Here is a 24,742-nt window from a genome sequence, read left to right as displayed (position 1 = left end):
AGAATCAGGGTATATTTCCTCATTTAGGAATTCACATTTCTCCCTGTGGTAGAGTGAGGCTGCAACTTTGGAGCCGGTGAAACACTGATCTTAGTCTCTGGAGAAGTTCCTCCATAATAGGGGCGTGGACCAGGATGTTTTCACTGACATTCAACATGCCTGTAGGGCATGCCAGCACTCCTCTTATGATGTCCTAAAACACCTCTGTGGCACTGTACATGCTGAAGTTGAGGGATTTATATTGTCTCAAGCCCAGTTGGGTGGAGAACCTGGTCACGTGCTGAGATTCAGTTGCCAAGAGGATTTGGTGATAGCCCGATTGTAGATCAATCTTCGACAACCACCTGAAGCCGGAGAGTTCCCACATGATGTTGTCCATGGTTGGTGTTATGTGGCATTATCTGTTCCTGGCGGTGTAAGGGAGCCTCATGTTGACCGATGTATGCAATTACTCTGGCTTTTTTGGCTTGTAGGAAAGGACACTGGCCAACTCGGGGGGTTGGTTCCTCCACTTTTTTGATCATCCAACTTCAGCAGCTCAATGATGCAGTGTGACTGGTTGCACCGAATGGTTGATGTGAAGGTGGACAACCTGTTCTTTGAAACACCTAATGCCATGGAAGAGGTAATTGAAGTCCTCGAGGAGGGAGTCAGTGGCACTGATGTGGACTCCAAATGCTAACTGGACCATCTGGAGCAGTTCTACTGTATGGTAGCTGAGTAGCATGTTGGCTCCTCCTTCGGTGATGTACACTGTTGTTTTGGTGGCTTGGTCTTGGTGACTGATGGTCGTGGTGAAGACACCTGCCAGTGAGAGGCTTGTGGAGGTGTCAGAGGTATAGACTCTGGTGATGGTGGGGTGTGTGTAGTGCTGGTGGGGAGGCCATTGCTTTGTGCAGTGGCAGGATATTGATTGGGACCCCAGTGTTGATAAGGGCAACTAATGGTTGTCCGTCAATAATGACTTTGCACTGGGGGGACTGCGGATGTGACCTGGGTTCAGCTCCAGAAGGTGTATGACGTGAACGTGCCCTCTGACTTGTCGTTATCCATGTCACGATCATCCGCTAGCACGGTGTCCATGTCCACCCGGTTGGCCGTCTTTCTCCTGGGCCCTTTCGCCAAGGGTGTACAGCCACAGACTTTGGCATAGTGGTTAATTTTGTCACAGGCTGAGCATTTTCTCCTCTTCGCTGGGCAGTCTTCCACATGTGGGGTGAATCCTCCACACCACCTGCATGGTCTGGCAGCTTGCAGCACCTTGAGGTGGTCCTTCTTACAGTGGGTGGGGAGGAGGTGACACTCAACTGGTTGATGGATTCAGCCTTAATGGCCCTTGTCATGTATCCATTTTAGTTAGTCGGTTGGGCACAATGATAGCTTAGCTTAGGCTTGTGGCCTGTGTCCTTTTACCTAGTTATTAGGCTCTGTATCCCTGTATTCATTTGTATTCATTTTATTTCTTCTTCTTTTGGTGGCAATGTTTTTAATTTAAATATCATCCACTATTCTGCAAAAGCGTCATTATCAGTGCTATGAATGACATACTTTCATCATGTTCCCTTCCTCCGATTCACAAAAATTGAATGTGAGGCACACAAAATAATATGTTTTATTGCGGGCCCCATGACTGTGTAAACAGTCCAGGGCTCAGGTACATACCGGCGTCAGGCTTCTGTGCATGAACATAAACTTGCTCCCAATGCACACTGTACAGATAGATTTGGCTTAGATCGCAATGCTCTCACTCAGGGGCTAGAGATTCGACTTGTAGGTAGGAATTGTATACTTATGTCATGGCAATATGTTGGGGTTGTTTATATTTGCATCTCTAATTTTCACAATGCTGATTTGTTATTCCTCATTATCCTAATCATTGCTGCTCATGCATTTTATCGTAGATTGCAGTCTTTTCAATAAATGTATTAAAAACTGTCCTGCATCTTTTTTCTTGCCTGTATGTGTGTAAGAGACTTGTGTGTGGAGAGAAAAGGGGAAGGCTTGTTTCAGCACAATTTCCCTGAGGGGTCTTCAGAGCCCCATGCAAGGCTGCCACAAATCACCTTTACTAGTTGGGTTTTGGTGAGATGCTGCTAGAGAGCTGGGAGGGTTGGGCTGACAGCTGCCGACTGGTGTGAGAGTGACTCAGTCACCTACAACGCAGAGGTGCTACCGCCTCAAATCCACCAGTCCCAATGGAGTACAAGAGTCCTTATGACCTGGCGTCACCAACAATGGTGTAGGCAGTAATTTTACGAGTCTCCAGAGTATATCTGTCTCAAACACACTGAAGGTACCCAAAGTACCATCACACAGAGACTTCCATGGTCTTAGGGGTGATCCTCCTCAACCAAATAGGGAGTACCTATCTAGGCTGTAGGTCGTTCAAGCTTGAGACATAGACAGTTTTTTCCCCATTGGTGTTCCCAACCCTAACACCTATTCTCAAATATGGTAAACGCTATAAACATCAGGAATAACGGTTTACATCTGCTCATGCAGTTTCTTTTAGACTATGGCTTTCAGAAGAGGGTGGCAATGTCACATTTGTCGTGGAAGCCCACAACCCATACAGGACAGAAATATTCTACTCCTAGGTCAACTTTACTGAAATAGATGTAAATACACATACATTTTATACATACAGAATAGCAAACATACAACACTACCAAGCTTATCAATACTTAGAGATACCTCTCGCTTATCAATAACATCAAAACCTGTTCCATTGAGCCCTTCTACAGGTATTACCGCTTGATTTATAGTTACATCAATTGCCTCTAACTGGTGAATTTCAGTGTTTTTAAGTTTAAAGATGTAATTTTGCACCTGGGATCTCTCGCCTTACAATACAGTTGCTTTAATCCTTGGATTTTATCTAGGAATGTGTGTATATGTGTGTGTGTATCTGTGTGTCTGTGTGTTTCTGTGTGTGCATCTGTGAGTGTGGGTGTAGTTGCTGATTGCTGTAGTGATCCCATCTCCAAATCCTAGAAAATGCTTGAGAACATTATTTTCAAAATGTTTTAAAATGATATCCTGAACATTGGTTTGTACCTTTTATATTGGAATTAATGTATTTACCTTATGTAACTATTTAGGAAATGCATGCAAACTCAACAAAACTGAAAAAAGATGAATTGCAATGTGGACACGAGTGGTACACAGATGAAGCAAAGCATTTACAAAAATGAGAACTTGTTTTGCAATGTAAAAAAGAGCATTAGCAAGAAAAAGGGTTTAATGCACTGGCACTTTGTTTAGAAATATGACATGGAAAGTACAATCACCAGCACTCACCTGGAATGGAGCATCTGTGGTAAACGTCACATAGCGGAGGACTAAAGAAAGCCTTTACATTCCTCGCTTGTTTGCTATCCATAAGGATATTTTAAGTGATGCTCAATTTATTAAGAGGCTCAGAGAGGTCCACTTGCAGGTCCAGACAGGTTCAATTGCAGGTCCATTCAGTGCCATTTGCAGAAGGTCAGATGTTCAGTTGCAGGGAGGCTAATGGAGCTTGTTGTGTCCCTGTAGCTCAGAACAGGAAGTCAACCCACTGACCCTTGGAGTAACTCAGGTTGGACTGGGATGAAGGAAGCAGGTCTATACTTTCATCTCAGAAAACAAGACAGTACTCAAGCATCAGGGAAGTCCTCTGGTCGAACAAGCCAGGCCTCAAAAGGAAGGGCAGTCTTCTAGTAATACCATGGCAGTCCTCTGAAGAATAAGGAAGGACTCAAGCAACAGGGTACCCCTCTGGGTAATAAGGCAGGCCTCAAGCAGCAGGGCACTTCTGTAGGGAAATAGGCAGTCCTTCTATAATGTCCACAGGTCCAACAGTGTATTAAAAAGTTGGTCTAAGGGTCCAATATGTATACCAGGTGTCGACCTTTAAACTGGGAGAAATTTCTAAGCTTTCCAGCCATCTGGATCTGAAACATCCTTCCTGTCCTTGCCCAGACTCCAAGTGGTCAAGGATGACAACAAGATGGTGGCAAGTTCCTCTGTGAGTGTGAGATAGCCCTTTAAAATATAAGTGGGAAGCGTAAACAGCTCAGTTCCACCCATCCTGTCAGGATGGCTCAACTTTTCAACACATAGCCTCCTTTGTCTCACTGTCTGGGAGGAATATACAAAGGCTAATTGCCAACTATTCACTCATGTGATCCAGGACAGAGGCTGCAGGCACCAAATGTTTAGCCTCCACACAAGCAGCTCAGGCAGGTCTGGGTGCAGCTTGTGGGGAATGAACAAGACCCACTCGCCATACTATGTGTCAAGTTGCAAAGCCACCAAACACCTAATTATCAAGCTCTCAAGTGCCCAAGGGCCCTAGTAGGTACACCAGGCCTAACAGGATCAGCTAGATGCCTGGGGCTCAATCAGTGACTTAGATCTACTAACCCTCTGGTCATCATTGCCGTCCCCAGTTGCCTCAAACTGTCCATCTATGGAAACCCTGAATGATCATCCACAACTAGGGCTCCAAACTCCCTTTGAGGTAAATGTAATTATTGAAAGAGGTATGGACTCCACGCCACGACTATCTGCATTGGGCCCACAGGAGGAGAAGGAGAATTTCATTCGAGAAATTCCTCACACTTTGGGCGATATTAACAAACTAGGCTCATTAAATCTAAATGCTAGTTCTTCTTCTCATCTACAATTGGATTTAAGATCCACGGTACATGTCCTTAAAGGACCACTGATGGAAGATATGGGGGGCAATCCACAAGAAGAGCAAGCTGCTACCTCAGACACTCAACTGGACACCTCTGCCTTTGAAGGTAGATCCTCAAATGCCTCTATCATATCAAAAACACAAAAATATGATTCCGAGAGTAGGGAGGCTGTAAATGATAACAAACTGCCTTAAGGAAACACCCAGAACCAACTGGATCAAAATGCTGTATGGGATATTTTCTTTAAGACCTCGCAACTCACTCTTGACACCCTGTCCTATCAGTCCTCAAAAATGGACGTCCAGGTGGATATACTGAATGCCATGGCAAAATTAGTGGCAGTGATAGATCAGAAGCTGGCTAGCTTAAACATCCTTACAAAGCGAGATAAGAATTTTACAGAGATGACAATAATAGATCGCAACTGTGAGTTCTTAATCACCAAGCTGGCCATACTCCCAGAGGCTTTAAATTCAATGATAACAAACCATAAGGCAAATCTAAATATGATAAAAGGGGGGGACTTGTAGCCCAAGAATCTTCCCAACAACAGGAGGCCAGCCTAAATAAGAACACGGGAAACATAGTAACTTGCTGCCCTAAGAAACTTATTGATAAGGAAATATAATTTTTTGAAGAACCGGGTGCAGGCAGGAGAGAGCACTCAGTGAAATTGTATGTCTATTAAATTCCCCTGAGAAGGAGGAAGGACATCAAACTGAGATTCAAATAAATACACTTCCTCCTCCCTTGTCACGCCGCTGCGCGTGGCACGAGCCAAACATTCGGCTAGGGCGGCAGCACGCGGTCATAAGACGCGTTGCGCACCCAGATGCTCTGTACCTTACGAGGCACCAAATTATGCATGGGGCCTCTTTCTTTTTTAGTGCACCGCGTGTCTTGGCAGGTCTGACCCCCCCACTCACCTGTTCTTTTCTTCTTTTTTCTGGACATCTTGTTGTGCCTTCTTTTATGTTTTTCCCCCTTTCCCATAGTACCCTTCTCTTCCCAGCATTCCTTGTTCCCTACTCTCTATGGTTTCTAGTCCATTCTGTTCTATGTGCTTTTCCCTATCTAAGATGGTGTCCTTTTACTTCCTATTGGTTGTTTCCTGTTTGTTGGTATTTAAGGGCTGTGTTTCTTTCTCTCCTTGCGCTGCAATACTTTCTGTTTGGATGGTGTCTTCGCTCCTGCTTTCTTGTATTCCTGTGCTGGTTGTCGTCGGTTCCAGTGTATTTTCCTTTATTTTGTTCCTGCTGTTACCTATTCTTTTTGTTCCTGTTGCAGGATTCTATCTTTTTGGAGGTTTTTTTCCCCCTTTCAGTGTTTTTATCCCTCTGGCACTACTTCTGAGGGACACGGCCTGCTCTTGGCATACCCATTGCCTGCAGCACCGTGGCTACCAGAAAGAGTTGCCCCTACTTGGGCCAAGGCCGAACATTCCAGAACAGGATCTACACCACTCGCTCTGTTGCCTCCAGGGTAAAGCAGCACGTAAGTCGTGACACCCCTCCCCTAAATTTGCGGTGTCCCCTCTACAATTAGAAAAGCTTCCCATAAAAAGACAAAAGAAAAAACAACTGTAAGCAAGAAATAAAAAAGGGGGTGTATTAATGGCCCCTCCCACTACAAAGATGAACTCCTCTCTAAACCAGGACATAGGAAATGGAATATGAATGCCTTATGACCAAAATAAAAATAAAAAGAGCAACCCAATGACCAACAAGTTGTTCCCACTATTCAACACACAAAAGAGGGGGCCTATTCACCAAAACCATAGGGAGCAGAATGAATCAAACTCCAATGAGGAGAAAATAGAAAGCAGGGAAAACAAGATTCACTAAACTTAAAGGATATAGGTCTAGCCAAGCAGAAATCACACAATTTGAAACCATGTCAATGGGAGGTGAAAGCTGAACTGAGTACTATTCCAGTAATCCACAGGAGGTAATTTGATGACAAGTGTATAACTATTACAGTTACCAATTCCGAATCTGCTGACCGTCAAGGGGCTCAAACAAGGGCCCAAACAGATCAGCTTCTGGTAAAAAAATGAAAAGGGTCTGCCATCAAACAGTTGGAAAGGGTGAAATTAGGGGCAAAGGGTATGATGGAATCTCCCAGACCACTCTCAGTTGCGTGGCTAAATGTATCAAATTCAGGATGGCCAGATGAAGACTCTGTGCTGTCAAATCACAATAGGACAGCCAGGTGATTCTATAAGAAATCCCGACTATGGTCCACCCATAGATTGCAAACAACTAATTCTGGAACCATAATATCAATCTAGGGGCCCATATGACTTACTAAATTGAGGAAACATACTAAAACTGTTATTCCGGCCCTTAAAGATATAAAGCCTACTGATATTGTTTCTATAAAATTCCCATCCGGGGCTAAAATCAATGAAGGCAAACTTAACAGATCAACCCTGGTAACTTGGAGGACATGACACGTGGCAAGTAGAGTCGCAAAAGAAAAAAAGGTCATTTTTAAAATGGGGAATTAAATTTAGTAAACCCCAACAAATAGGTTATACCGAGCCTCTAGAGGTCCAAAATAATTTGCCCAATTTAAATAAATCAAAAGACTTAAATAAACCTTTTTCAGTCCTTAGATCTGCATTCAGGAACCAAGGTACCAATGATCAATACAAGGGGGCACAAAGCATCCAATATTCACACCTCACAGCAGCTTGATCTAGGGTAGCTGTGGGATGTAATTCACCAAGAAAATCGTCAGTGACTTCCGAATAGCCGGGCACACTCTGGGTTGGTAATTCCTCACGATAATCCCATCCAAGGCTGTTCTTGGAATATAAATGAGATTAGATCAAATAACCAACACAAAGGCCTCACTAGTCTATTTAAAATTTCAAATTATCTTGTTACAGCAGACTTGGGCTACCAACCCATTTACAATTGATGTATTTATAGGCTTTTTCTCCCCAGCAATTAGAGAAAAAAGGTTTGGCCTCCCAAAGGGGGGACTAGCAATCTTTATTTCAGAAGGTCTAAATATTTCATGTACATGAGTAAATGAGGAAAATGAAGAGTTTCTGTTAGTGAAGTTAGACGGATGGAACAAAGAGCATTCCAGCTCACTTTTGTTAATTAATGTCTGCATCTATCCAGATGCATGCTCCAGAAAACACATATCCTCCAAATTGACAGACACAAGATTAACTGCCTATCAGGATCTAGGATACCTGGAGTTTCTAGTAGCTGGGGACTTCAATATGAAATTTCTACATCATTTTTAAAGAGATGCTCAAACCATCTTGCGAGATCAGCTGTGGGCAGTCCCGCAGCAGTCCGTGTGGTCAATATAGCAAGGTAAACCTGACACTAAGGCGCTTTCCTTAGTAAAAGATCTTGAGGCCCTCGGGCTCAGACTCCTAAGCAGGAGGTTTCCACAAGATACTCCGCCAGCGACTATTTGCTATGTCACTGGAACTCAAGCAACAATCAATTACACTGCAGCCGTTTTATCCCTATTTACTCTAATTACTATGTATCAGATAATAAAGTCAGCTAAAAGTCACAATGGTCAACGATGTCTGGAGAATGGCTGGGGCTTTCCTATATTTAATCCTGCCCCACCCACATCAAGGGATATCATTACAATGAACTAGAAGAACCTGCGATGGAATGAAAAATCAATGGAGTCCATTGGAGAATGGTCAACTGTGATATTTGACCAATGCCATAACGATATCCTGTGACCCAATAACCATTTGTTGACATTCCTGGACAGATTTGCAGTTGATCTCCTCATAGATAGACCACAAAAGAACTATCAATTCCAGGGGTGAGTTAAAACAAAAAAGAATGTAAAAATGTCAGCTCATACAATCAAACTAAGAAGACAACGGAACAGACTGTTAAGGCTGTATAAGAAAAACCCAACTGACTGTTATATTAAGGCTGACTTAAGAAACGTAATTACTATCTATCTGAAACAAATATGGGATGGTAAATTACAGAATAGTCATTGCTTTTGGGCAAAGGCTTTATTTCTGAGCAAAAACTCAAATGCACAGGGATTCTGGAAAATGGTTATTGAACTGAATAAAGCCCCAATGTCCTTGACTAGTTCCAATATTGCAGAATCCACATGGTCTGATTACCTAAATCACAATTTTGGTGAAAATAAGAAAGACACTAAAAATTTAGACAAGATAACAAATCAGTTAATCCAAGAAGGAGTTATATCAGAGACCCCAACTCTCCAAAGGGAATCCGCAAATTTAACATTCTCAATGTTGGAATTTGTGAATTCAATAAAGAACAGCAGAATCACTGTGGCTCCAGATCAAAATGGGATCCCTAATGCATTATTTAAAACAAACCTGGCCTTTTGGGGTGAAAAACTGGTCTTGATTTACAACCACTGTACCGAATCAGGATGCATTCCATAATCTTGGAAGGGAGCTATAATCTATCCAATATTTAAAGGAGGTAATAAAGTTCATCCTGAGAATTACCGATTGATTACCTTAATGGATGTAGAGGCTAAATACTATGCTGGGCTATTACTGGAGCATCTCTGCAGCTGGGCAACCGAGAATAATATTATTCTCCCTAATCAGACAGGCTTTGCAACTGGCCCTGAGATGGCTACAAACATCTTAACTCTTTCCATTGTCATTGAGAAATGCAAACAAAAAAGTCAACCTCTGTATTTGTGTTTTGTCGAATTCAAATCAGCTTTTGATTTGGTACAGCGAAGCCTTCTATGGGAAAAACTAGCAACCTGGGGCATACCAGGGAAATTATTAAAGGCCATTCAGCAGTTATATACTGTTACATGGATCAAGGTAAAGATAGGGGATGGATCTTTGCTCTCAAGAAAAATTGAGACAAACAAGGTCTGAAATAGGGTTGTGTGCTGGCACTGTATCTTTTTAATCTCTATCTATCAGAGTTGACCGTTAAGTTTAATAAGGTGAACGCCCACTCCCCTAAGGTTGGTGACATGTTTATCTCTAATCTGCTGTACACTGATGATGCAGTACTTCTGAGCCAAACTAAAGTAGGACTACGACGGCTCATCTTCAACTTAATCGAATACACCGAACTGAGCGGAATGGAAATCAATCAGATAAAAAAACAAAGTGATGGAAATCAGTAAAAAAAACATTAGCGATACAAAATGGCATACACAAAGGGGAGTCTTAGAACAAGTCAATCACTATAGATACCTGGGCGTACTATTTGATAATCTGGGTTCCTTTCTCCCTCAGAAGCAGGATTTATATAGAAAAGGAAATGTTCTACTGCTTGACTTTCGCACTCTGAAAAAGCTGCTAAGTATCCATAGCTACCGTCCCCTGCTACAAGTTGTGGCAGCTAAACTAAATTCAACAAGAGGGTACAGTAGGGAAGCCCTGTGTGGGCAAGATGCCGCCAAACTAAATGGTATAGTTGGAAAGATCTCAATTTCAATTAACAGGGTGTACTTCCCAAGCTCAAATAACACTGGAGACTGGTTAATTAAGCCAAAATATAGCAAGGGAATGTAGCTATATTAAAACCTGGAAACACCTACAGCTATCAAGGGGAAATCAACTCTGCTAGGTGCTTTGGAAGGAGATTACTTTGAATCCTACAGCCAAATCTAGACAGTACCTAGATCAGGCATTAGAAGATTTGAAAGTACGGGAACTATGGGACTCAAACCTTTCCTATTATGCATTTAAAAAAATCTTAAACCGAACAGCGAAGAAAAGATCATTATTAATGGATAAGAACCTGTTAGCAGCCAGGTCACACTCTTGGATGGTAGTAAATGAGTATAAACTCCTGAAATATCAGCCATATCTGGAGGCCAGGTGGTCAAAAGCTGAGAAGGATATTTTTATTAAACACAGATTTGGCCTTATTCCTGGCAGTATCCACCAAGCATCATGGGAACGTACTGCAACAATTTCCGAGTGTAGTCTCGGTGGCTGTGGACTGGAAGACATTACTCATCTGATCTGCATCTGTAATGGCCTACTGAGTGAGCGTAAGACCCTATTAAAAGCAGCATTCAATCAGAGGGGAATACGGTCCTGCAGAGAAGTGGTGATCGCCTGCTTTAAACCTTCTGACTATATCTTGAATACCAGATTTACAAAGTGTTTATGCTTGACATCTAAAAAAGTATTACAAGCTTATCAATTAGTAATAACTTAATATATTTTTCGCTGGTCTACAAGGCCTCCGCACAGTATACAGGAAAGTATTTTTATCTCCAGAGTATTAATTTAATTGTAAATCAATGTATAACTTATTTGAAAGAAAAAGTATTAAAAATCTTTAAGATGCCTCTCCAACATGCTTAGAATCGCATACAGAAGATGAGGAGAAGGGGAAATCGATGCACTTTATAGCAAAACGTATGTGGCTATGACTATAACATACTCACTCTAATCAGGAGGTATTTTGCCAGTAAAAACAATTAACAACAGTAATGTTTTATGAAGTGTATAATTAGAAGAACATTTATGGTTAGATATACTGATCTTATATGTTATACATTTAAGAAGAGCATTTAGACTAGAATGGAAGGTATTTGCTTTTTTTATTTTGTATGGGGAGAGTAAAAATGTATGATGTATCAGTTTTAATTAACTATGAATTTAAGTAAACTTAAACTTGACTTGACTTGATGTGATCCAGGACAGAGGCTGCAGGCACCAAATGGTTAGGACAAGAAAAGGCATTTTGAGACTTGTGATTTGAAATCTGGAATTACCCTGAAAGAGGATTTTAAATTACAATTCTTTTGATACTAAACATGACATTTCTACCTGTTAGCACTTATAAAATGTAATAAAGTAACACAATGTTATCCTGTGGGAAAGGTACGCCTCACAGTAGCACAAAAAAACCATTTTAGAGTTTGTCACTACAAGTCATGTAGAACTTACAAAAGTGCCCTACCTTTTAAATACAATGTACCCTGCCCTATGTGCTGCTTGGGGATTACTTAAATGTATTAAAAAGGGAGGTGTAGGCCTGGCCAAAGGGTTATTTTGGCATGGCAAATTAGCAGTTTAAAACTGCACACAGACTGCAATGGCAGTCATAAAAACAGGTTTCAAAAGGCTACTTAAGTGGATGTCACAATACGAGCTGTAGGCTTACTAGTAGCATTAATTTACATTCCCTGGTTTCATGTAGTACCACTTTACTAGGGAGCTATAAGTCAATTAACTGTGCCATTTGGGTGCAAGCAAGTACTGTGCATTGGATCACCATGGTTGACTTATTTAGCTTCCATGCAAGGCCACAATAAATGGCACAGAAGTATCACTAATGGCATAACAGTTAAATGTCATATATGGGATGTAGTGTGTATTTACACATGCCACGCATGTGCCGAAACATTTTGGGTGACAGAAGCACCATTGTGCTTTGGCTGTGCTATAGTTTAAAAGCAATGCAGTGAAACATGGAAAAGAACATGATTTTACCATGTAAGAAAACTTACTATATATTAAAGGTTCCCTGTTTTCTGTTCTTACTGAGTTTTACAAATTAATAATCAAAAACACATTTATTTTCCTGTCTGTATTTATTTTTAAGTGTGGTGAAAAACATAAATTGTGTTGTATTTTGAGTGATTCTAAATACTGTCAGTCATGGCTGCCAAGCAAATAGTTGTGTGGATTGACAGGCAAGGCGGTTAAAAACACAAAGGAATTTTAGAAAAGAGGCTTAAATAGCAGTATATATGCACAAGGTTGACACTGATATGTGTATGTTTTCATATACTTTCATTGATTTATCATCATTGGATTTCCATATCATTGAAACTTCTCAGGCATTCAAGCACGAGTGCACATTTATTGGTAAAATAAATGTGTAAATATACTAGTTTCAGCTTCATCTTTTCAAAACACCTAAAATAAATATGGATAAATACATATAAACTCAGCCAAAAATAAATATGCATAACTACAGATGGAAAAGTAAAAACAAAATAGCATAACATTTTGAACCCTATGTAACATATGATAATAAATAAGACTCCCAGTTTTCAGTTTTTACTTATTTTGTACAGATAAATACAGAGAGAAAACAATTTGTTTCCTGTCTATTTTTATTTTTAAAAGTGGAAAAATACTGAAAATTGGGCTTCTAGTGAGTAACTTTCCATGCTGTCTGTTGTGAATTCTAAAACAACGAAAAGCAGAGATATATTTAAATACAGACATAAGTTAGAATATATTTGTGGTAAAGTGATGATATGTACCTGTGGGTGTAGTGTCTTGCTATAATTGGCTGCTGAATTTGCTAAAACATGAAGCCATCAACGTATGTGTTTATGTTCATCTGTTAAAAGTAGGAATGTACCATTTTTACTTCACTTATTCGCAAACCACAAAATAACTAAGGGTAAATACTAATATGATGGCTAAAAAATAAATATGGACAACTACAGACGGAAATGTAAAAAAAAAATATACCATAAAACCGGGAGCCCTACTATTAAATCACCTCTAGTATGTCTTGAAAGCCCACAGGTATTTAATATATAAAACAGAAAAAGACATAAACCATTTTTTTGACAATGTAACACCCACAGAGCCTAAATATCCAAAAGCAGTTTTAACTGAGTAAGTTTAGCTAGGTACTCTATTGACAGGTCTAGCTAAAATTAATACACTTATATTCATTATTTGCCTGGACAGAATGTTAGAAAAAATATTCTAAGTTATTTTCTGCTTAGTTTTAAACATCAAGTTGCAAAAAAGTGTATTTTAAATAGTGGCTGATGGTACTCCTCCACAATTAATAAAATCACTAACCAGTTAGGTCCAGGCTAGGGTTTCAATCATTTAAACCTGAGCCCAACCCCTGGCAGCTATGGTACAGAGCAGAGAGGCTAAACTTAGAGACAATGTGTAAAGCATTTAGAACTACCAAAGCAGTTAAAAAGTAAAAATACATCACACTACAAATTCCACTCCTTTTTCGGAAAATAGAGCAAAATGTAATAAGCAAAAATGACCCAAATTGACAAAAATCTGATAAGGGGTACTGGAGATATAAATGTTTGAAGACTTAAGCGATAAAAGCATCAAGAATGAAGTGAAGTACCAAAGATAGTTTTTGGTCATGGCTGACTAGGAACTAGGTGTGAAATTTCAGACTGACTGCGTTGAAGCACCAGCAGGATACACCAAATATGTTCATCTCAAAGATTTTACATTGGGTTTCTGAAATGAAACGTGAAATCCTCCAGAGGGGCATGGTTACAGGCTATATCCACTGAAGTCCTCTCAAAGCAGCATAGCCTCTAGACAAAGTTCAACTGAAGTGGGAGAAATTCAAATATTTCAGCCGATGAAAATCTCTTATCAGACAGAGACTTTTTATGCCTTTGCATGTTCAAGATTTCTACCACTGGACTTACAATTTTTTATGGAGCTCATAATCCTCCAGTAGGGCAAGCCGGAAGCTGTAGCCAATGAAGTTGCATAAAAAATGGAAACATTTGGCAAAGGGTCTCTCTGACACCCTGGAGGTCTTGGAAGTCCAACATTTTGCAAATCCAACTTTCTAAGAGTTTGTGCAGTAACCCCTCTTGAGTCCCCGGACACCAGGGACGGCACTTAAGGGCCAGGACTCAATGGGCCACTGCGTACTCTGAAAAAACGAAACCAAATGGTTTCATTATTTTTTTTGTATTGCAACTCGTTTTCCTTTAAAGAAAACGGGCTGCAATACAAAAAAAAAAAAACTGCTTTATTTAAAAAGCAGTGACAGACATGGAGATCTGCTGTCTCCATGAGGTGGGTCTTAGCGACCCCATGGCAATTCGCAGACGGTGTCTGAGACACCGTTCTGCATCCAAATCCAGGTCTGAAATAGGGTTGTGTGCTGGCACTGTATCTTTTTAATCTCTATCTATCAGAGTTGACCGTTAAGTTTAATAAGGTGAACGCCCACTCCCCTAAGGTTGGTGACATGTTTATCTCTAATCTGCTGTACACTGATGATGCAGTACTTCTGAGCCAAACTAAAGTAGGACTACGACGGCTCATCTTCAACTTAATCGAATACACCGAACTGAGCGGAATGGAAATCAATCAGATAAAAAAACAAAGTGATGGAAATCAGTAAAAAAAACATTAGCGATACAAAATGGCATACACAAAGGGGAGTCTTAGAACAAGTCAATCACTATAGATACCTGGGCGTACTATTTGATAATCTGGGTTCCTTTCTCCCTCAGAAGCAGGATTTATATAGAAAAGGAAATGTTCTACTGCTTGACTTTCGCACTCTGAAAAAGCTGCTAAGTATCCATAGCTACCGTCCCCTGCTACAAGTTGTGGCAGCTAAACTAAATTCAACAAGAGGGTACAGTAGGGAAGCCCTGTGTGGGCAAGATGCCGCCAAACTAAATGGTATAGTTGGAAAGATCTCAATTTCAATTAACAGGGTGTACTTCCCAAGCTCAAATAACACTGGAGACTGGTTAATTAAGCCAAAATATAGCAAGGGAATGTAGCTATATTAAAACCTGGAAACACCTACAGCTATCAAGGGGAAATCAACTCTGCTAGGTGCTTTGGAAGGAGATTACTTTGAATCCTACAGCCAAATCTAGACAGTACCTAGATCAGGCATTAGAAGATTTGAAAGTACGGGAACTATGGGACTCAAACCTTTCCTATTATGCATTTAAAAAAATCTTAAACCGAACAGCGAAGAAAAGATCATTATTAATGGATAAGAACCTGTTAGCAGCCAGGTCACACTCTTGGATGGTAGTAAATGAGTATAAACTCCTGAAATATCAGCCATATCTGGAGGCCAGGTGGTCAAAAGCTGAGAAGGATATTTTTATTAAACACAGATTTGGCCTTATTCCTGGCAGTATCCACCAAGCATCATGGGAACGTACTGCAACAATTTCCGAGTGTAGTCTCGGTGGCTGTGGACTGGAAGACATTACTCATCTGATCTGCATCTGTAATGGCCTACTGAGTGAGCGTAAGACCCTATTAAAAGCAGCATTCAATCAGAGGGGAATACGGTCCTGCAGAGAAGTGGTGATCGCCTGCTTTAAACCTTCTGACTATATCTTGAATACCAGATTTACAAAGTGTTTATGCTTGACATCTAAAAAAGTATTACAAGCTTATCAATTAGTAATAACTTAATATATTTTTCGCTGGTCTACAAGGCCTCCGCACAGTATACAGGAAAGTATTTTTATCTCCAGAGTATTAATTTAATTGTAAATCAATGTATAACTTATTTGAAAGAAAAAGTATTAAAAATCTTTAAGATGCCTCTCCAACATGCTTAGAATCGCATACAGAAGATGAGGAGAAGGGGAAATCGATGCACTTTATAGCAAAACGTATGTGGCTATGACTATAACATACTCACTCTAATCAGGAGGTATTTTGCCAGTAAAAACAATTAACAACAGTAATGTTTTATGAAGTGTATAATTAGAAGAACATTTATGGTTAGATATACTGATCTTATATGTTATACATTTAAGAAGAGCATTTAGACTAGAATGGAAGGTATTTGCTTTTTTTATTTTGTATGGGGAGAGTAAAAATGTATGATGTATCAGTTTTAATTAACTATGAATTTAAGTAAACTTAAACTTGACTTGACTTGATGTGATCCAGGACAGAGGCTGCAGGCACCAAATGGTTAGGACAAGAAAAGGCATTTTGAGACTTGTGATTTGAAATCTGGAATTACCCTGAAAGAGGATTTTAAATTACAATTCTTTTGATACTAAACATGACATTTCTACCTGTTAGCACTTATAAAATGTAATAAAGTAACACAATGTTATCCTGTGGGAAAGGTACGCCTCACAGTAGCACAAAAAAACCATTTTAGAGTTTGTCACTACAAGTCATGTAGAACTTACAAAAGTGCCCTACCTTTTAAATACAATGTACCCTGCCCTATGTGCTGCTTGGGGATTACTTAAATGTATTAAAAAGGGAGGTGTAGGCCTGGCCAAAGGGTTATTTTGGCATGGCAAATTAGCAGTTTAAAACTGCACACAGACTGCAATGGCAGTCATAAAAACAGGTTTCAAAAGGCTACTTAAGTGGATGTCACAATACGAGCTGTAGGCTTACTAGTAGCATTAATTTACATTCCCTGGTTTCATGTAGTACCACTTTACTAGGGAGCTATAAGTCAATTAACTGTGCCATTTGGGTGCAAGCAAGTACTGTGCATTGGATCACCATGGTTGACTTATTTAGCTTCCATGCAAGGCCACAATAAATGGCACAGAAGTATCACTAATGGCATAACAGTTAAATGTCATATATGGGATGTAGTGTGTATTTACACATGCCACGCATGTGCCGAAACATTTTGGGTGACAGAAGCACCATTGTGCTTTGGCTGTGCTATAGTTTAAAAGCAATGCAGTGAAACATGGAAAAGAACATGATTTTACCATGTAAGAAAACTTACTATATATTTAAGGTTCCCTGTTTTCTGTTCTTACTGAGTTTTACAAATTAATAATCAAAAACACATTTATTTTCCTGTCTGTATTTATTTTTAAGTGTGGTGAAAAACATAAATTGTGTTGTATTTTGAGTGATTCTAAATACTGTCAGTCATGGCTGCCAAGCAAATAGTTGTGTGGATTGACAGGCAAGGCGGTTAAAAACACAAAGGAATTTTAGAAAAGAGGCTTAAATAGCAGTATATATGCACAAGGTTGACACTGATATGTGTATGTTTTCATATACTTTCATTGATTTATCATCATTGGATTTCCATATCATTGAAACTTCTCAGGCATTCAAGCACGAGTGCACATTTATTGGTAAAATAAATGTGTAAATATACTAGTTTCAGCTTCATCTTTTCAAAACACCTAAAATAAATATGGATAAATACATATAAACTCAGCCAAAAATAAATATGCATAACTACAGATGGAAAAGTAAAAACAAAATAGCATAACATTTTGAACCCTATGTAACATATGATAATAAATAAGACTCCCAGTTTTCAGTTTTTACTTATTTTGTACAGATAAATACAGAGAGAAAACAATTTGTTTCCTGTCTATTTTTATTTTTAAAAGTGGAAAAATACTGAAAATTGGGCTTCTAGTGAGTAACTTTCCATGCTGTCTGTTGTGAATTCTAAAACAACGAAAAGCAGAGATATATTTAAATACAGACATAAGTTAGAATATATTTGTGGTAAAGTGATGATATGTACCTGTGGGTGTAGTGTCTTGCTGTAATTGGCTGCTGAATTTGCTAAAACATGAAGCCATCAACGTATGTGTTTATGTTCATCTGTTAAAAGTAGGAATGTACCATTTTTACTTCACTTATTCGCAAACCACAAAATAACTAAGGGTAAATACTAATATGATGGCTAAAAAATAAATATGGACAACTACAGACGGAAATGTAAAAAAAAAATATACCATAAAACCGGGAGCCCTACTATTAAATCACCTCTAGTATGTCTTGAAAGCCCACAGGTATTTAATATATAAAACAGAAAAAGACATAAACCATTTTTTTGACAATGTAACACCCACAGAGCCTAAATATCCAAAAGCAGTTTTAACTGAGTAAGTTTAGCTAGGTACTCTATTGACAGGTCTAGCTAAAATTAATACACTTATATTCATTATTTGCCTGGACAGAATGTTAGAAAAAATATTCTAAGTTATTTTCTGCTTAGTTTTAAACATCCAGTTGCAAAAAAGTGTATTTTAAATTGTGGCTGATGGTACTCCTCCACAATTAATAAAATCACTAACCAGTTAGGTCCAGGCTAGGGTTTCAATCATTTAAACCTGAGCCCAACCCCTGGCAGCTATGGTACAGAGCAGAGAGGCTAAACTTAGAGACAATGTGTAAAGCATTTAGAACTACCAAAGCAGTTAAAAAGTAAAAATACATCACACTACAAATTCCACTCCTTTTTCGGAAAATAGAGCAAAATGTAATAAGCAAAAATGACCCAAATTGACAAAAATCTGATAAGGGGTACTGGAGATATAAATGTTTGAAGACTTAAGCGATAAAAGCATCAAGAATGAAGTGAAGTACCAAAGATAGTTTTTGGTCATGGCTGACTAGGAACTAGGTGTGAAATTTCAGACTGACTGCGTTGAAGCACCAGCAGGATACACCAAATATGTTCATCTCAAAGATTTTACATTGGGTTTCTGAAATGAAACGTGAAATCCTCCAGAGGGGCATGGTTACAGGCTATATCCACTGAAGTCCTCTCAAAGCAGCATAGCCTCTAGACAAAGTTCAACTGAAGTGGGAGAAATTCAAATATTTCAGCCGATGAAAATCTCTTATCAGACAGAGACTTTTTATGCCTTTGCATGTTCAAGATTTCTACCACTGGACTTACAATTTTTTATGGAGCTCATAATCCTCCAGTAGGGCAAGCCGGAAGCTGTAGCCAATGAAGTTGCATAAAAAATGGAAACATTTGGCAAAGGGTCTCTCTGACACCCTGGAGGTCTTGGAAGTCCAACATTTTGCAAATCCAACTTTCTAAGAGTTTGTGCAGTAACCCCTCTTGAGTCCCCGGACACCAGGGACGGCACTTAAGGGCCAGGACTCAATGGGCCACTGCGTACTCTGAAAAAACGAAACCAAATGGTTTCATTATTTTTTTTGTATTGCAACTCGTTTTCCTTTAAAGAAAACGGGCTGCAATACAAAAAAAAAAAACTGCTTTATTTAAAAAGCAGTGACAGACATGGAGATCTGCTGTCTCCATGAGGTGGGTCTTAGCGACCCCATGGCAATTCGCAGACGGTGTCTGAGACACCGTTCTGCATCCAAATTTGCGATTCGGAAATTGCGAGTCGCACCGACTCGCAATTTCCGAATCGCAAATTCAGAATTTGCTACATCTGGCCCCTACTTCTTTGTCCTAGGTGCACGTGGGAGTAGGCCCAGCAATTGAGGGTTTCTCACAGGTTTCAGGCAGCAGTTTCAATCCTCTTCTGTAGTTCCAGAAAATGTTCAATGTAGGGTGCCCTGGGGTGCCACAATTATGGTTGCCACTAGCTACTGGGTGGCGGTGATTCACCCTCCTCCACAACCAATGGGTTGAAGTTCCCAGTGGCAAACCTACCCATTTTCAGGCAGTTTCTGAATGTCATACTACAAAACAATTCATCCATGCACCATACTCCCAAAATCCAAAATGGGGGAACCCTTTCTCCCTGTTCAGTGCCTGTGTACCCACCTGGAGGAGCAGGCATGGAAATTAGCAGTCCCCTCCTCAGTGGTAACTCAAAACTGGTTCAGAGGTAGCTCTCTTCTTACTAGGCTTGGAGAAAGCATGGGTAAAGGCTGCCTCCCTGGTCTCAACATACATTTACTTGACACAGGGCAGGCTCTTTACAAGATAAGGATGTTCCTGGGTACAGCCTCACTGGTTTTACTGCAAATGGAAGAAAAGCACTTCCCCACATCCTGGCCATTGTTCCTGCTATGGGAGCAGATTTCACACCTCATTAAGGTAAAATAAATGCTACTAATGGGCCTGCAGCACTGATTGTGTCACCCACCTAAGGAGCCCTGTAAACATGCCTTAGACCTGCCATTGTAGTCTGTGTGTGCAGTTTAAACTGCCATTTCTACTTGGCAAATAAAAGCTTTTGGCAGGCCAGACTCTTCCTGTTTATTACATTTACGACACCCCTAGTGGAGACCCTAAAAAGCACATACTGCAGGGTGTGGTGTATTTAAAAAATTGGATATACACTTTTAACTTTTACCTGTCCTAGTAGTGAAAAACTTCTAAACTTGTTTTTCACTACTGCAAGGCCTGCCTCTCCCATAGGACAACTGTGAGTTAACCTATTACATTTAAGTGATAACTTTCAATTGAGAGCAGGTCGGAATTTTGAATTTGGTGTCTAAAGAATTGTACTTTAAACTATTCTTTAAAGTACAATTATTAAGGAACTTGTGGCTTTAAGGCGGTCTGGCACTTTGTGATTCTAGGCATTATTTTTCCCTTAAATTATGAAACTGAATTTCTCTGGTACTACTGATTAGATTTTTGTCATTTTGGCCTCTAATAAGTTATTAAAATATATTCTATTTGCCTAATTTGGTGTGGGATGTTTCTTGTGTTGTGATTTCACAATATTGTTGTTTAAATTACTGCATAAATAGTTTATACATTGCCTCTAAATTAAGCCTGAGTCCAAGCTACAAGATGGTTAAGCACAGTTGATTGGGAGCTACTTGTGTTTCAAGCTAACAGAGATTGTGGCTTTTCCTTCAGTATGGTTTTACTCCCCTCAACCAGTAACCCAATTTTCAAAACAATCCATCAAACTGAGCTTTTAGCAAATATTAAACATAGTGATTGAACTATTTCTTAAGCTGGTCCCAAGCTGAAGACACCAGGATCAATATATTTCCCAGTTCTCTACTTTTTCTTATAGGACCACCAGAACCTTCATTCCACAGTGAAAAAAGCCTTTGGAGTCTTATCACTGTAGAGACATAATGACATTCCATGTCTTCATGTCTCCCTTTTAAATACCATGCACCCTACCTTGTGGACTACAAGGCTAGATAGGGGTGAACCTCTAATATTTAAAAGGGAAGTTTTATCTGTCTTAAAGGGTTTTTGACAGTTTTAGATGCAAGTTTAAACTGTTGAAATAAGACTATATTGGAAGACCTTACACTATGGGGGCCATTATGTCTTTGCCAGACGGAAGTCCGTCCACCGAAGTTCCGACAGGGAGGTTGTTGTCAGTGTGGCTGCCTCCCTGCCGGCCCCATTACGAGTTTCCCGCTGGGTCAGTAGGTGGAAACACAGTTTCTGCCCACTCGCCCAGTGGGAAACAGCCTAAAGCATAGTCACTGGCTCCTAATAGTGCCGGCAGAAATGCTGTTGTGAATATTCCAGAAGGTATGGAAGGGGACAACATTAAAGACTTTATAATATCCTTGATTAAAGACCATATCCTGGTGGTGTCCACCCACGATCTGTTCTTGGGAATTCAGAGAGTCCACCGAGACCCTTTCAAGAGGAACCCTAATAAGGAGAAACCTAGAAAGGTCCTGATTAATTTGCCTCATACCGAATAAAAGAACTGATTCTGGCAGAAGTTCTCGAAGTCCAGGGTTTTCAGCATGAGAGCTGGTCATTCCTAATAAGAACCGATATGCCTAGGGCAATGTCAGATCGACGCTGGAAGCTAAGGAAGGCTATGCAGGAGTTTAAGTCTTTGGGTGCTACTCCACAATTAAAGTTTCCTGCCACCTTGAGGGTAATGTGGAAAAGCAAAATGTATAAATTTCAAGATCCCCAAGAAGCTAAGGTTCTGATTGATCAGCTAAAAGGGAAGAGCTAGCGGGTTGCGGAGGGTTGTGGCCTAAGGGTAGTATGAACCACCCAAGAAGGTTTCAAGGAGGGTTCCCCAGGGAGGGTTTGGGGAAGGGCAGTACACTATTTGCCTTAATGATTCTATTTAGGTCACAATGGGTGGGGAGCAGATGGGGAAAAAAAAGAAAAATAAATTGAGTCCTTGCATAATTGTATAACTGTTGAGATCAGACAAGAGTTTCTTATTAACTGGGTAAGACATGATGTTGCACCCTGGTGATATAGTTAAACTCAACATTTTGACCTGGAATGTGAATGGCCTTAAGGTGAGCAGTAGGAGGAGAATCTTGGAATTTCTAAGATTGTCCGATTATTCTCCTGTAGGAGACCCATTTGAGATATGAGGAGTGGATGAGGATTCTTAAGTCACAAAGATGGATCTCCCACCTTGCTTGTACTTATCAATCTTGCAATGTGAAAGGGGTTGCGATTATAGTAAAGAATAGCGTTCAAAGTCAGCTGACAGACCTCAGTGCTGATTCTAGGGGGAGATGGGTTTTAGCAAATATTAAGTTAGGAGGGCTTCAATACACTTTAATATCGTATTATAGTCCCAACTTGGATGATTCGGGCTCACTTAGGGATCGTTATGAACAATTGACCGGAAGAGCTCAGAGCATAATAATTGCTGGCGGAGACTTTAATGTTTTGCTTAATCCTTCCCTTGATAGGTCTATGCCTCAACTGGCTTTCAGTACACCTAGTATGAGAGTTTGCTTACACAATATGATGGAAAGTTTTGGCCTGATTGACCCTTGGCGAAGCAGAATGGGTCAAGCCAAGGAGTTCACCTTTTGGAATAAGAAGCTTGGGCATGCCTCCAGAATTGACTTCTTTCTGATAGACATTAAACTTCGAAATAACCCAATGGCAGTCTCCCACCAGCCAAGCCATCTCACGGACCACTCTGTTGTTCAGCTGACTATAAGTCTATCTGTCTCTCGTATTTGCACTAGATCGACACTAGATCACTCCCTTTTGAGAGAAGAAGATATTGTTTTAAAGTTTAAAAGGGACTCCAAGAATTTTTTTGAGATCAACTTTGGCTCTGCTTCAATAGCCATGGTTTGGGAAACATATAAGGCCTTTGTCCGTAGAAAATTGATTTGCTATGCTGCATTTAGAGCCAAGAGAACCAGAATAACAATAAAGACTCTCGCGGATAAACTTTACACTCTGCAAGACCAAAGGCTATCCTCTCAGGACCCAACAACGCAGGCAGACCTGCAGTATCAGAGCCAGGAAACCCAAAATTCACTTGAGGTTTTGCTAGAATCAAGTGTGAAGAGTGGATGGGAAGCTAGCAAGTTGGCACATTTTGAGTATTGCGAAGGTTGTGGCAAGTTTTTAGCTTGGAAGACTAGGTCTGATAACATTAAGAATAGGTTTAAAGGAGTGATACTAGGTGAAACCGGCAGAACCTCCTCAGAAGACCAAGACCTTATAGGAGAATTTGTCAAGTTCCTTTCTCGACTATATGGAGACGACTCGATGATTTCAGCTGAGGCGAATGGAGAATGGTTGAAGGGAGACACACTTCCCAAGCTAGGTTCAGTTAAGAAGCTTAGCCTCAATCAATGCTTTCTCCCTTGTGAGATAGACAGTGTTATAGCTGGTTTGAAAAATGGGAAGGCTACCGGTCCAGACGGAATACCTGCTGAAATATATAAACTCCTGAAAGATGATCTTGCGCCGATCCTGATTCAGCTAATGAACATGATCTTTATAGATTCTTCAACGGTTCTGCCCTCTTGGAATGAAGCTATTATTACCTTAATATTAAAGCCACAGAAAGATACTAGAAAATGTGAGTCCTATAGACCTATCTCTCTGCTTAATAATGATTATAAAATCTTTGCACAACTGTAGGCAAGGAGGTTGGATAAAGTGATCAGTGATATAGTCCATGTTAACCAGAAGGGCTTTATGAGAAATTGACATTTAGGGGATTTGACCCATGATCTAGTTGCTGCAATTGATATTGCATTCACCTATAATATGCCTTTAACTATCTCTACAATCGATGCTGCCAAGGCTTTTGACTGAGTGAACTGGCTCTTTTTGCAGGCGGTTTTGGATCGTAATAACCTGGGTGACAATTTTCTTAATGCAATTAAGACTATTTACAGGGCCCCATTAGCTCGGGTTCTGGTTAATGGTATCTTAGCCCCTCACTTTAAGATCGAACGGGGGACACAACAGGGTTGTCCTCTCTCCCCTCATCTCTTTACTCTTTATATTGAGCCTCTGGCAAGGAGAATCAGGGTAGACCACAGAATTGTACCTTTTCATTATCACGGCTGGGCCCTGAAGGAAGCTCTGTATTGCAGCACTGCCCTGGCGGATTAGGACCACCATCACCGCCAGACCTTTAGACATAATGACGGTCTATGGTTTTCTTGTCACATTAGTCAATGTCAAAATAAATGCTGCAGTCCATAGGTGACGTTTAACTTACATGCCATGGGAGTAGTTTCTACATCATATACTTTCGCCCTACATTAGAGATAAATATACCAGTCCAGGATCAGTCAATTTCTACATGTTTTACGGGTTAGAAGCACATACCTTGCGTACTGGTCAACTGTACACCCGTGTACAGAGTCTTAAAACAAGCAATACAATTCAGCAACAGTGGATGGAGTTCCA

At 40.2% G+C, this 24,742-nt stretch overlaps 1 protein-coding gene across 2 annotated transcripts in view; it reads right to left on the bottom strand.

The window, feature by feature from the left end:
- LOC138299954 (cytochrome P450 2G1-like) overlaps positions 1–24,742 on the bottom strand; it is a 335,658-nt gene that overhangs the window by 5,616 nt on the left and 305,300 nt on the right. The gene's annotated exons all lie outside the window — the stretch shown is intronic.

The sequence above is a fragment of the Pleurodeles waltl genome, chromosome 6 (genome assembly GCF_031143425.1).
Source record: "Pleurodeles waltl isolate 20211129_DDA chromosome 6, aPleWal1.hap1.20221129, whole genome shotgun sequence".
Classification (NCBI taxonomy): Eukaryota; Metazoa; Chordata; class Amphibia; order Caudata; family Salamandridae; genus Pleurodeles; species Pleurodeles waltl.
The sequence above is the reverse complement of the archived record's forward strand: the minus strand, read 5'-3'. Positions and strand labels throughout refer to the sequence as shown.